We start from the raw sequence: 13,147 nt of genomic DNA on the forward strand, positions 1-13,147 counted from the left end.
TTGAAGCCTCCTTACCTTTAAACCCCTTGGAAAATGAACCCCTGGTGAGAAACCTTTCAATTTTTGATTCTGCAAGTATGTGGTTTTACATGCGGTTTCAAGACCTACGAGAAACCACCCTTGCAACCACCCCCTGAATAAGCTCCTGTTAAAGTCAGTTTTAGGTACGATTTCATGTTCTGAGACAAACCACCCATAAAACCACCCTTAGCAGAGACCTTCCTAAGCCCCTAGTTAACTAGGATTTACATGTGGTTGCAGGAATTGGGCATGAGACCACCCATAAAACTACCCTGCCTCTGAAACCTTATACTTAAATGATTTATGGAATACCTTTTGGGGATCCTTCCATTTATTTATTTAACCTTATTCTCACTCTTTCTTTAGGTTTAAATTTCCATCTTGTGACGTGTTACTTAATCGCGGCGACAATTTGTAACATCGGGGCATAACATATACAGTGAGTGGGTTTGGTTGTTTGGGCTTGTTACTAATATTTGCATTATATATCATGCTATTAGTATAATTTATTAAGCATGTTTGTGCATTTGCATACTTTATTAAATGATTGATATGATGATGTTGTGGTTGCTTTCCATTTCTTATCGGATTACGGTGTCGATGAACGCTGGTGCCGGAGCTTCGGATTATATATATAATATCTTTGATTGAATGTCATATTGAACTATATGCGCCGTGCCGTGTTGGTAACCAGGCACTAAACCAGACGAAAAGTCGATGCACCCGAATTACCTCTCGGGACGATAGAAATTGTATGTAGTATATCTGTGACTAGGACCAGCACCCTTATGCTACGACCCTTACCAACAGGGGTTTAGGTGTTGGGTAATCAGTACACCGGATTCTGTGGAGGTGGGAGAGGCTAGTCATGGTAGTATTGGTTATCGGAGTTTGCCCCTGGGTGATTTTGGTGGCTTCGACCGGCGTTGACCCCTTGGTAACAATTGAGGTTCATTGTGACGATAAGTTAAGTGACCCACAGTGTTTCTCGAGTTGTCACAGTAGCATACACCTCTGACTTAGTTGTGATGATAGGTGAAAAATTTATTTAACATATGCATGCGTCATTGGACTATGTGATATGTGTGTTGTGCATCCCCATCCCCTCACTGGCTCAGTGGAGCTAACCCCCTCGTGTACACATTTTTTTAGATTATGATGCAGGTACGGAGGAGTCGAAAGATGTGTTAGAGGAATATGGCAACGGGTGTCCTTGTGACAATTGTGCCTACGGCATGAGGATACTTGGTACTTTGTCTCTTTTCTGATTATTTTAGGGCTTTACATTTATTGTTATACCCTTGTTGATAGTTATTAGATGGTAATGAAAAATGTATTAATTACAATATTTATCATTTAGCCTTTGAACATCTTGTAACTATTGATTTTATACGCTTCTGCAAAACTATTGATCTTTTGAAATGTAATATTTCCTTTCCGCACTATGATATTATATGGCTTTAATATTGGTTATGACTGTGCGTTGGGACACTGTGTCAGTGATCCTGGTAGCTTAATGGGATGACACGCGTCGTCCTAGTCACCCCTTATATTATATATTATCCCTTGTCTGGGATGGGGGCGTGACACTCATCCTTCTATCTCAAAGAGATAAGAAGAATAAATAAGAAAATCCTAACCCATAAAGTACACAAATGCCCCCAGCCCAAAAAGAACCAAAAACCTAGGCCGGACCAAAACATAACACATTAGTCAAAAGATACTCGTTTCAAAGATCTCAACGAACCCAACACGACTCCACGCCTTTGGCATGAACCTCCGCCAGTTTTCGGCATTCCGAGACCGTTTTGAGGCCAAAACGGCCCTCCGAAGGTCTCAACCGCACTTTCTGGACCAAATCAAGCTTCACCATCAACACTCCATGTGTGCCATTCAGATGATAAATGGTTCCTATCGTGCTCCGTGGTACTGCCTAGGGCTGTTGGAGGATATTCTTAACATGAGAGAGGAGTTTGCTTGCTGCACTTTTACGCGTGTGTTTAGAGAAACCTACGTTTGCGCTGACTTTCTTGCGAGCATTGCTAACTCAGATCAAGAGATCCATCTCTGCCCAGATAGCCTTCCTCAGGCCCTCACCCACCTGATTGGGGAGGACACAAGAGGAAGAAGATACCAAAGAATGTTAAGTATTTGTATTTTTCCTATCTAATTAATGAAGCTCCTTTTTCTCCCAAAAAAAAAAAAAAAACTTATGGAAGTGTAGATGGACTTAACTCTTGCCACTCTTTCAGCAGCTATAGGTCCACTAAAATTGCATTGTGGTTTTGTGTTAGCAATATAGGTAGAAAAACTAGTTGAGTTTAAATTCTCTAGCTACATGGGGTGTCACCCCATATAAATCTCACTATCCATGGAATTTAGGAGCCATCTTTGACGGACATGACCCACATCCTATGGACAGTGAGATCCATATAGGGTGACACCCTATGTTGAGAGCTGATTCCAATTCTCGAAAAATTATGACAGAACTTCTGGGAGAGTAGACCTCAATCTCCACTACAATAGTATTTATAGAAAAGCTATGACAAAACTTTGGGATTCAAAACCTTTATATCACCATAACCCATCAGGTCTTAGTTAGACCATGTGAAGAATTGACATCATAAGCCCCTGCCAGAGGGAATCATTGGACTGCTCACATCTCACATGTTCAATTTTAGTGCTCTAATCAGGCATTTGGCACACCTTCTATTTTTATTGCGTTTCTTGTATTTCAATGGCAAAAATTAGTCAAGAATTCTGGAGTCCGGATCCTCTCCAGCACACCAGTGAGTGCAGCATGGGATGGCTGGAGGTGTCCGTTACTCCCTAAGGATCATCAGATACGCACTACAATAACTGCTAATTGGAGACGACGTTTTTCACGTGCTGCTGTGGGCTCATCTAAGAGTCCGAGAAGATTTGAAACCAGGAACACACAATTCCTATAATATTCTAAAAAAGTTCATGAAGCAACGATAAAAATAGAATAAGAAATCAGAAAAAGACAAAAAAAAAAGGAAGAATATTTTCTGTGCCGCAGTGTAGGCCGTGCCCAGACACATAGGCCTGCCACACAGGGGGACAGGGTGATCATTGCGTCCACCCCATGTGCTTGAATGCAGCTTGCGATGCATCAAGGAGAACAACGCCCCAAAAAAACAAAAGATAATGAAGAAGACTAGTCGATTGTCTTTTTACCTTTTAAGCTGTCAGACTGTTTTAAAGTATAACCGATCACCTCCAGATTCTTGGACCAGATTGGAGTACTGGACTCTCTCTCTCTCTCTCTCTCTCTCTCTCTCTCTCTCTCTAAATTAAGTTAAGGGGAAAAGAATGCTATTTGGGTATCAACACATATATGGTCTAAATAAAGAGAAAAGATTCCCAGTATACCTCTCATTAATAGTCCATATATAATCGATGTTTGCAGGAACTACATTTGGAAAACATGAAGAACACCCCCAGGCAGATCTGTAGATGGAGAGGAACAAGCAATTAGCATTTGATTGTAATAATCACTCATACGAGGTAATATATATGTTGGATATTCTTGCTTAATTTCTCCGATCTTGATTCTCTTAGAGATTGCGCATTTCAAACAATCTATATATTTTTTGTTTTTTTTGTTTTTGTTTTTGTTTTTATGATTATGAAACAACAACAAAGTGAAGTATAATTACACAAACCACACACTAGCCCCAAAAGATTAACTGGCTTTTAGAATGGATCTATATATTTTGTTGGGTAATATCCAAGGTTCTAAAATTCAGACACGATTCCAAATCTCTATTTTGAAAATCGAATTGAGTCAAAAATCGAGATTCGACCCATGAATTGGTCCAATTCAAGATGAAATTTAAAGAAAATGATTAGGAATCGTCCGATCCAATTTCAATTCAAGAAACAACACTTAAGAACCGTGGAAATCGCTTTATTCACCCAAAAAAAAAAAGAAAAAAAAGAACTAGGGAAATCGGGATCGGTGTCAACTGATTCCTATCTGAATCGGTGGATTCATGATTTTTGAAAACCATGGTGACATCTGACTACTTTTGAATATTTTTGTTAATTCAAGCAGATGTCCATTCAATATGATTAGAACTCTCAACGATGGAAGTAAAACTTGATCGAAACTTGTCGAAAATACAGAGTTGTCTTGGTTTTGCAGGCTTTCGAGATGAGTTACAAGGGAAATTTAAAAAATTCAGGGTTTCGACGAAACATGGTTGAACCACCTTGACCCAGGCCTATATAATACCTCATTTAGACAGTTTCGATCATGTTTCGCCAAAAACCCTTCCAACCAAAGTTTCCCCATCAATAAAAAAACAATCACAGGATTGAACTAGTTTCGACACACGAGTTTTTTTTATCCTTGCTCTCAACTTATATTCATATCATTTCCCAAATTTTAGTCACAGCAGCATCGGGTAATTGAAGCATGAATACTCCAAAGAAGATGGGGAAATTAAGCATGAATAATAATAATAATACCCTGTTACGTATTCCTGTTTAATTTCTCCAATCTTCTTTGGAGTCGTCTTCCTTTCTCGATATCGACCTCCGCGGCTATTTTGGTTTTCACACCAGAACGTCTATGTGAAGATGGGTTGATTAGGTCGTGGTGACATTTATTGGCCGAAATGGTTGGGTGGTTGAGAACGTCTCAACAAACGTGAAGGAATCCGGTCCAAACCATGATTCAAGGAATCGTAAGGATGAAGTTGACTTTTGATGTATCAAATAGGTGTCTTACAAGTTACAACTCCCCATTTCCCTAGAAATCCAACAAAATCTACAACAAACTTGGGGAAGGAGACCTATTAATTGACCACCATCAACAGCTAAACTCAACACCTGGAAGGTTAAAAGGAATCAACTCAAGTCTCTCCCTCCCTGGCTCGGTCTCTTATCCATTTTCTTAAAATGTGTAAATGAATAACATGGTTCGATATAAAATCAGATAATTTGGTACGGTTTAGGACATACTAAACGGTCCAACCTTGGAACCTGATACCATACCGTATTATATCGTATTGAACCGAATCGAGAAAATTTTTATTTTAAACCATAACGAATCTTCCAATTTTCTTCGGTACAATTCAGTATGATTTTATATGGTTTGCTTCGATTTTGATATTAAGTTTCGATTCCAAATTAACACTTGTTATACCTAAATATGATCGCCCAATTGGATTACGCCACGTAATCAGAGGGTCATGGCCCTGCAATGGGCAAAGAGTAATGAGTTACTCCCATGTCCTATCCCAATAAAGACCCTACTAAAAACAGCACAGCACGCCACATGGGTATGAAGTTATCCCTCCTCGTGTTAACCTATTTCTTTAAGGAAACTACCAGAAAAACATTCCTAGATCCCTGCAAATAAGGAAGCATACTCCTGAGGGAACTCTACTAGTGATTTCCTTACCAAAGACGATGCCTACCATATTGGGACTCTCTCCTCCACCATCTCTGCTAGACATAAATCCTATATATACTCAGGTATAATCACACACAAGGCATCCTGATTATTATTGACTGTTGCTTAGAGAGATCTAATTTAAGATTAGAAATAATTCTTTTTGCAAAGTTAGCAATCTGATTTCTGACAAATCATGGAATCTCGATTTACTTTATTCTTTTGCCTCTAATATTTTTATTGATGAAATTTCTAAGTTATCTATTTCAGATTCTGTGGACCAATGGATATGTTCTTTAGCTAAACATGAAACTTTTTCCACCCAACTCGCGACCAAGTTCTTAGATTCAACTATTCAATCTAGCCGCATTATCACCAAATGGTGGGGATTTTTTTTGGAAACTTAACATTCATCCAAAATTTAAAATATTCTTTTAGCGTGTTTTAAATGCAGGACTACTTGCCAAAGCTACTCTCTCAAAATGGATGCCCATTGAACCTATATGTGTTTTCTGTGGTGCTTGTAATGAATCCATATGGCATCTGTTTCTATCATGTGATTAGACTTAGCGTATCTGGGCATCTAGTCCTCTCGGATTGAGAATAGGGCTTCTCTCTAGCCTTCTCTGGCACATCTTTGTACTTCTCTCCTCTCTTTTAAAGCCCTAGATAAACAATCTGCAATTTGGTTTTTCTATGTTGTTATAATGTTATTTTTTATGGTATGTATGGAACAAATTTATTAGAGGATTAGCTCGTGCTGATCCTCATCTAGTCATAAAAAATGTACTTCAGTGGATTTCGGATTTACACCTACACCCCCCACACTAGCACGAACTATTATTGCTTCACCACATTTCACACAAATCATAGATGAAATGCATAGAGATTCTAACATTGATCTTCAATTCCCTGTTTTATTCTGTGCAGGCGTATTTGAACCTCAAATAGGATTAGCAGGGTGGGCTTTTTGCACTTTGGTGGCAGGGCAAGGTGTTTTAACATCTGCCAGTTTTTATAGATCGACTGATATTATGGAGGCTGAACTATTTGGAATCCTACAGGGGTGGAAATATGTTGTAGATGCAAAGATCCATCTGAATGCAATTTGGTGCAGCAATTTCAGTCTGGGATCTTACTTCCATCCTTTTGAAAACATGTGCATCCCTTGAAATCTAGTCTCGAACTTTTTTGAATTAGCCGATCTATTTAACAACTTTACTAGTGTCCTTTAACTACAATAGTAACTATTTTGTGGTTCAGTTGCCTTATAAAAATGGCTTTCACAGCCATTAAAGAACATTGTATGATCAAGATCCACTTCCCTGATGTACAGTCGTTCATATCCTTTTAATATAAATTTCTCTTTTTCATTAAAAAAAAACAAAAAAAAACTATACTTTTTTTGTGTAATGTCTCGTTCTCAAAACAAATAACACGGTATTTGTTTTGATAGGTGGTCATATGCTTTTTTGATAGGTGGCAAGCTGAATTATTTTGATGTAGGAACTCTCTCAAATATTGGCGAATTAGTAGTAGTTCTTCTTGCGATCCGTAAAAGATGTGATTGTGCGGCGTGCATTGGGTTGAAGATTAAAGAAGTTTGGGTGGATCATGAACTGATTACCAATACTCTTCCATCTCCTACCAAATGCCCTTGACCGTGATTTTTGTTTAAGGATTTTCTCTATGTTTCTAACCATACCCAGAATGCTAGATTTACTATGAAAGGTGATAAATTATGTCTAACCTTAGTCAAGAATATGGCTAAGAATGCTTGCTCAAACCTTTGTAAATTTGATGTATAATAGTACTTTGTTTTTTACTCATAAAAAAAATATACTGTATTTAATGTAGGAGTAAAAAAGATTTTTCAAAAAATTGAAAATCATTGAATACAATATTTAATGTAGTTTTTATGTGAAATAACAAGATTTCCATGTACTAAATATCTTTTAAGAACTGCTACTAATTCACCAATATTTGGTGAGAACTAAACTCTCAACATATATATGGATGGGAAAATTACATGATTAGCTACTTTTGGGTTTTCATTTACAAACCTGTCCACCCTATGTTTGAGTTAATAGTAATAGACAAAAACAAGTTTTGTAAAACAAAACAGTGACTCTCCTTCATCCTTCGTCTTCGTCGGCATTTCCCATTCGAAAAAATCTCTTTTTTTTCCCTCTATTACTTGGGGTAGCAGAGAATGGCAGTGGCTGGGACAGGGTTAGGGTTGCAGGGAATGGAGGATACTTGGGCGAGAAGGCAATGGCAGGGGTAAAAATGTCAAAAAAAGTAAGTGTGGGAGGGGGAGACACTATTTTGTCTAGTTTTGTAAACCTTGACTTGTTTTTGTCTATTTTTGTTAATTCAAACATAGGGTGGACAGTTTTGTAAATGAAAACCCAAAAGTAGCTAATCATGTAATTTTCCTTAAATGGATTTACCCACTCTTTCACCAGCTATACATAGGTCCACTGAAATTGCACTGTGATTTTGTGTTCAGCAATATGTATAGGTGAAAAAACTGCGCCAAAACTTTAGGGACAGTAGGCCTCAGTCTCCCTTCACCTACGCTGAATGGGATCCTATTCACCGACGTATGAGAGAGGATGGAAATGGATATCGGGAGGGTATTTGGGTACATACGAAAAATCTTAGGAGGAGTTTGTGAATCCTAATATGGTATGTGAAATGTCCTCCATGGGTGGAGGAATATTTTGTCCTTAACACTGATAGAAAAACTATGACAAACTAAACCTTGGGATTCAAAACCTTTACGACTTTACATCACCATAACCTCGTATTTTTCTGCATCAAGTCTTGAATAGACCATGTGAAGAATTGATATAGCCAGTCCCAGCTAGCTACTGGATGCATAAGAGAGAATCATTGGACTCCTCACATGTTAAATGTTAGTGCTCTAATCAGTCATTTGGCAAACTTATTTTATTCCTTTTCTTGTATTTTCTATGGTGCAAATTAATTGGTCAAAAGAATTGTTATGTGGGCTGCTGTGGTCTGGGAGCAATGTTTCAAAAATTGGTGAATCGGATCAGGAATTGTTCGAGACCGATTATGATTTCTGGCATTCTGAATCGAAATATTCATGCCAAGATTTTCCCTCGATGTCTATCGTTTCAAATCGATTCTAGGATTATTCAGATCGATTCCGATTGATTCCTATCCGATCTAAATTAGATCGAGTATTGGCAGGAACCAATTTCGTCGTGGATTCCTGGTTTTAAAGCCCTACCTAGGAGGCACAAAAGATTTGAACCCACGAACACGCAATTCCTATGATATTTCAACAAAGTAGTAATTAAAGAATGGCTTTGCTACAGATGAAAGGTCGATTGCCATTTTACCTTTTATGTTATGAGATTGTTTTAAAGTTTAACTGATCACCTCCAAATTCTTCTGCTCTCTCCCTTTTTTTTATCCTAAAATTTAGCACAGACCACAAGGAATTCTGATTCTCTATGGCTGGGGAAGTAGCAGGTAACACCCTTGGTGTGGTCTACACCTAGACAAAGGCAAAATGACTGCCCTATCCACTGCCCGAGCACCCAGCCCAGGTGAAATCTATGCACCTGTATTGGTGTGGGCCGCACCAAGGCTATCCAAATTAGATCACAAAGGGATCAGGAGGGATCCACGAATGACCAACATTCATTCTAAAAAGGACCTGACTTGCTTGAAAGTCCAAGGCGCTCTCTCTCTCTCTCATAAAAAGGTTATCAATATCAAGAATATAATTACCACAATTTTTTCATCAATAACGTACATTACAGACAGAAAAAAGATTATGTTGGTTCGCGAAGCAACCGTGTGTTCAGGTCTGACACGATGAGAAACTTATTTCAACATTTTGTAGGAGATCGAGTTAACGTTCACCAAGGTAGGAGAACTTTGTAGGTAGGGAGCACCAGTTGCAGAGTTCTACAAGCTACAATACAGTGATTTACAACTCCATATAATTAGAAAAACAAATTAATTAAACCACCCAAGTCCCATTCTTATCCCAAATAATGCCACTTTCTCTAGTCTCTTTCGGATCTCCAAATCTATACCTATCCGTAGAATTACTCTGGGTCGTCTTCCTGTCCAGGTTGAATTAAATACATGAAATAATCATGAAATTATGTTAAAAAAAAAAAATTTGAATGAATTTATGTTGACAGAATACCTCTCATTAATAGTCCATATATAATCGATGTTTGCAGGAACTACATTCGGTAAACGTGAAGAACATCAGGCAGATCTGTAGATCGAGAGGAACAGAACAGGCACTTAAACATTTATTTGATGTAATAATCACGTACTCATGCATACTCATGGTTTTAGTGCATCGCATCGGCAACACGCGAAACTGATACAATATCGATATAATATCGGCCTGGATCAGCTGTATCGGACAAAATTACCCTTGAATTTCTTTAAAAAATGATTTTTCTGATCATTTTACTCCTTGCCCGTACCGTGTTACCGATACCAATGCATAGAACCATGCTCATAGGCTCATAGGCTCATAGTCTCCTAGTACGAGGTAAAATATATAGGTTGGAGACTGACCTTTAAGTCTTTTTGAAGCATCCTCATCAATTTCACATTCAAACCCAAAAGGCTTCTCATATGAATAACTGCAAACACATCTTTTGGCTTCTTCTTTACTGATGTTGGACAAAGAAACCAAGTAATCCAAATCAGAAAATAAAGACTTAAAATTAAGTAGAACTGTAAATTGTCCCAATGAAAATACAAAACACTAACACTCCAAACCTAATTAATATTTCTGTTGTAGTACCTTACAACCATCGTTAGCAGTTGAATGTAATAATCAATCATCTGTGACTGTGACTTAGTAGCACCCTCTCCTCCGGGCTTTTCCGTAATTATGCGAAAACGCCGGATACGAGACGGCGGTTTCACCTTGCATTGAATGGGTTTCAATTGGTTGGCACCGCCTCGTGGTGCAACCACTTTGATTGCATGGGAGACCAGAACAGAAGAGCCTGGGAGGGAAAGGCCATGAACCACAGAGGAAGAACGAAGGAAAAGTTTGGAGTGGAAGAGAGTTGGTTTAGAGTAGCGGGAGGAGATGAGGGCTGGAGATATGGCTGCTGCCATTGTTGTAAAAGTTGGATTGGAATGGACTGGAAGTAATGAGATTTGAGAAGGAAAAGGCTATTTATATATTTAGGGGAATAGAGTAAGTATGAAGTAATGTTTGGGTATGAAGCAAAGTGTGCTATACTAAATCACAGAATTGGAACTATGCTTTCTACCAAAAGATTAAAAGAGACAGAATCTGACCTCACCCTCCTTTTTAAGTGAATGACGAAGTCTAGTTTCAATCAGGGATGGTCTACTGATCCGGAGCCCATCCAAAAATTTGGAGGCCTGGGCTGGGCTTTTCAGTTTGTTGGCTGGACAAAGATTGAGATTTGTAGGTCTTAGTTTGGGCCGGACTAGGCCTAGACTGAGATTTTGGATTAAATCCGACTTAGTCGTGTCTACATCATTCTATTATATAAAAGTACGAACTACTTTTATTCAAGGCATAAAAAAAATATTTTCTACAGATTTCGAAACCAGCAACCACCTAGACTTAATTCATGATGAACCACCAACTTCCTTGCGTGATGTCTACAATTAAAAAATTATATTTTCTCTTGATAAAGATATCCTTTTTGATATAATTTATTAATCATTCTAACTTTCTCTATTATCTCTCTACTTTCATTATCTCGATTAAAGTTATTCATCAAAATCTCTCTCCATCTGTTTCCCTCAATTTCATCCGATCTGGAGACCGTTTTTAGATATGATGAGGAAACTTGTTAAGAAATTGTTGCAGGCGAAGATGGATTCTACCAGTGCCTTGGTAATCCAAGAACTTTAAAAAAGTAAAAATTGCAATGGAAGAAGCAAAGGAAAATAGAAAGATATTGATATTGATTTAGAAAAATAAATAAATAACAAAAGAAAATGGTAGATCAACATTCCATTCCTGGTCTGCTGATGTTGATAACATGGTGCTAATGACCTGCTGATATCGAACATGATGCCTTTGTATCAAACCTACTGATGTTGATAACATGATGCCCCTGGCCTACAAATGTTGGTAGATCACATGGTTGCCATGGCCTACTAATGCTATAACATGAAGTCTTCGTTTCTGGCCTACAGATGTCAATATGATGTCAAGTAGCCTGCTGATGTTAAGAACATGATGCCTCTTCCAAATGTTCAATCCCGCTTGTAAGTAAAAGATGAAAATCTTATATATAGACTAAACATGCAGAATGTTGAGTTGTAGGTAGTTGCATCAACTTTCACTTTTCATTTTGAATTTAAATTTGAACTCTTTAGGTGGTCACGTAACTGTTCATAACCTCCATCACCACCTTCCCACTTTGTTTTTCAAATTCAATGGAACCCATTTCATGGCATACCAGGTAGTTTCACAACGACCAACTTCTTTGAGAGTTGGTTGTAACCACTTTGCTGACTGTTCATCGGTCACTGACCGTTCGTCAGTCACTAACCGTTTATCGATCATTGACCGTTTCTGACTGTACTAATCGTTTTCGGTTATTGACTGTTTTCAGTCTGACTACTTCTGACTGTTTTTAGTCACTGACCATTTTCCGGTCACTTACTAACAAGTCAATCTTGACATTAATAGATTTCGGTCTATTTGTCTATTGACCGAAATAGACCGAAACTAGGGTGTAAACAATGCCCATGCAACCACTGTGGACAATGCTATAAAGTCCATATGTGGTTGCATAAGACTCTCTGTCCCTATGTGCTCAGTATCCTTTTGATGATTCCGGCTTCAAACAACATAATCATTCATTACCCCCAAGTATTATCAGAGAATGGTACTTACTGTGTCCTATTGAAAGGATCAATATTAGGAAACAGCTCTGAATAAAAAGATTGATCGAAAGATCAAATAATCTTTTTTTTTAAAACCAATTGAACAAATTGGAAATTTTTAAAAGGACCCCAAGTATTGCAGAAATTATTGAAAAATTATATCATGAAATAAGTCTCAAAAATCTCGAGAAATTTTGCAAGAGTTAACAAGAGAAGAACAATAATAATCAAAATCTTGGAGAAATTAGAAAATTCTCAAGGTTTAACAAGAGGAACCAAATAGAAATTTTAGGTATACTTAAAAGTGGTATTTGTTTGGAGGGCTCAAACCCACTAGAAGATGGGAAGAACATGAACAACACAAAATCTTGAAGAATTTAAAACACAAAAACCTAAATCTGAAAAGTACCTATATGAAACCCTAGATTTTTAACAGATCTGAAGGAAACCCAGATTTCAAAAAATACAAAGACCATACCTTAAGCAATTCTTGATAATCCTGCATGAGACTTTGATGCTTGAACCTGGCTCTAGCATCCTCATCAACCATATACGAAGGAGAAGAATCCATCGCAACCCTCTTCATCTTCTTCAACATGACATACCGTAGAAGGGACTATACCCACTAGCATCCTCAGCTTCGACCTCGTTTCCTTCTCTCACTCGATTTAGGGTATGAGTTGCAGAGACTACGAGAGAGAGATAGTTGCAGAGCCTGGAGAGAGAGAGAGAGAGTTGCAGAGCCTGCGAGAGAGGAAGAGAGAGAGAGAGAGAGAGAGAGAGAGAGAGAGTTGCAGAGCCTTCGGT

The 13,147-nt window shown here is 38.1% G+C and overlaps 1 long non-coding RNA gene across 1 annotated transcript; it reads right to left on the reverse strand.

Annotated features, from left to right (window-relative positions):
- Positions 1–12,946, reverse strand: LOC122646515. Its single transcript, XR_006330636.1, has 3 exons — positions 12,819–12,946; positions 12,351–12,356; positions 1–10 (listed from the first exon to the last, which is right to left on the reverse strand). It is a non-coding gene; the product is annotated as an uncharacterized LOC122646515 (long non-coding RNA).
- Positions 12,947–13,147: the final 201 nt, after the last annotated feature.

The sequence above is a fragment of the Telopea speciosissima genome, chromosome 11 (assembly GCF_018873765.1).
Source record: "Telopea speciosissima isolate NSW1024214 ecotype Mountain lineage chromosome 11, Tspe_v1, whole genome shotgun sequence".
NCBI lineage: Eukaryota > Viridiplantae > Streptophyta > Magnoliopsida > Proteales > Proteaceae > Telopea > Telopea speciosissima.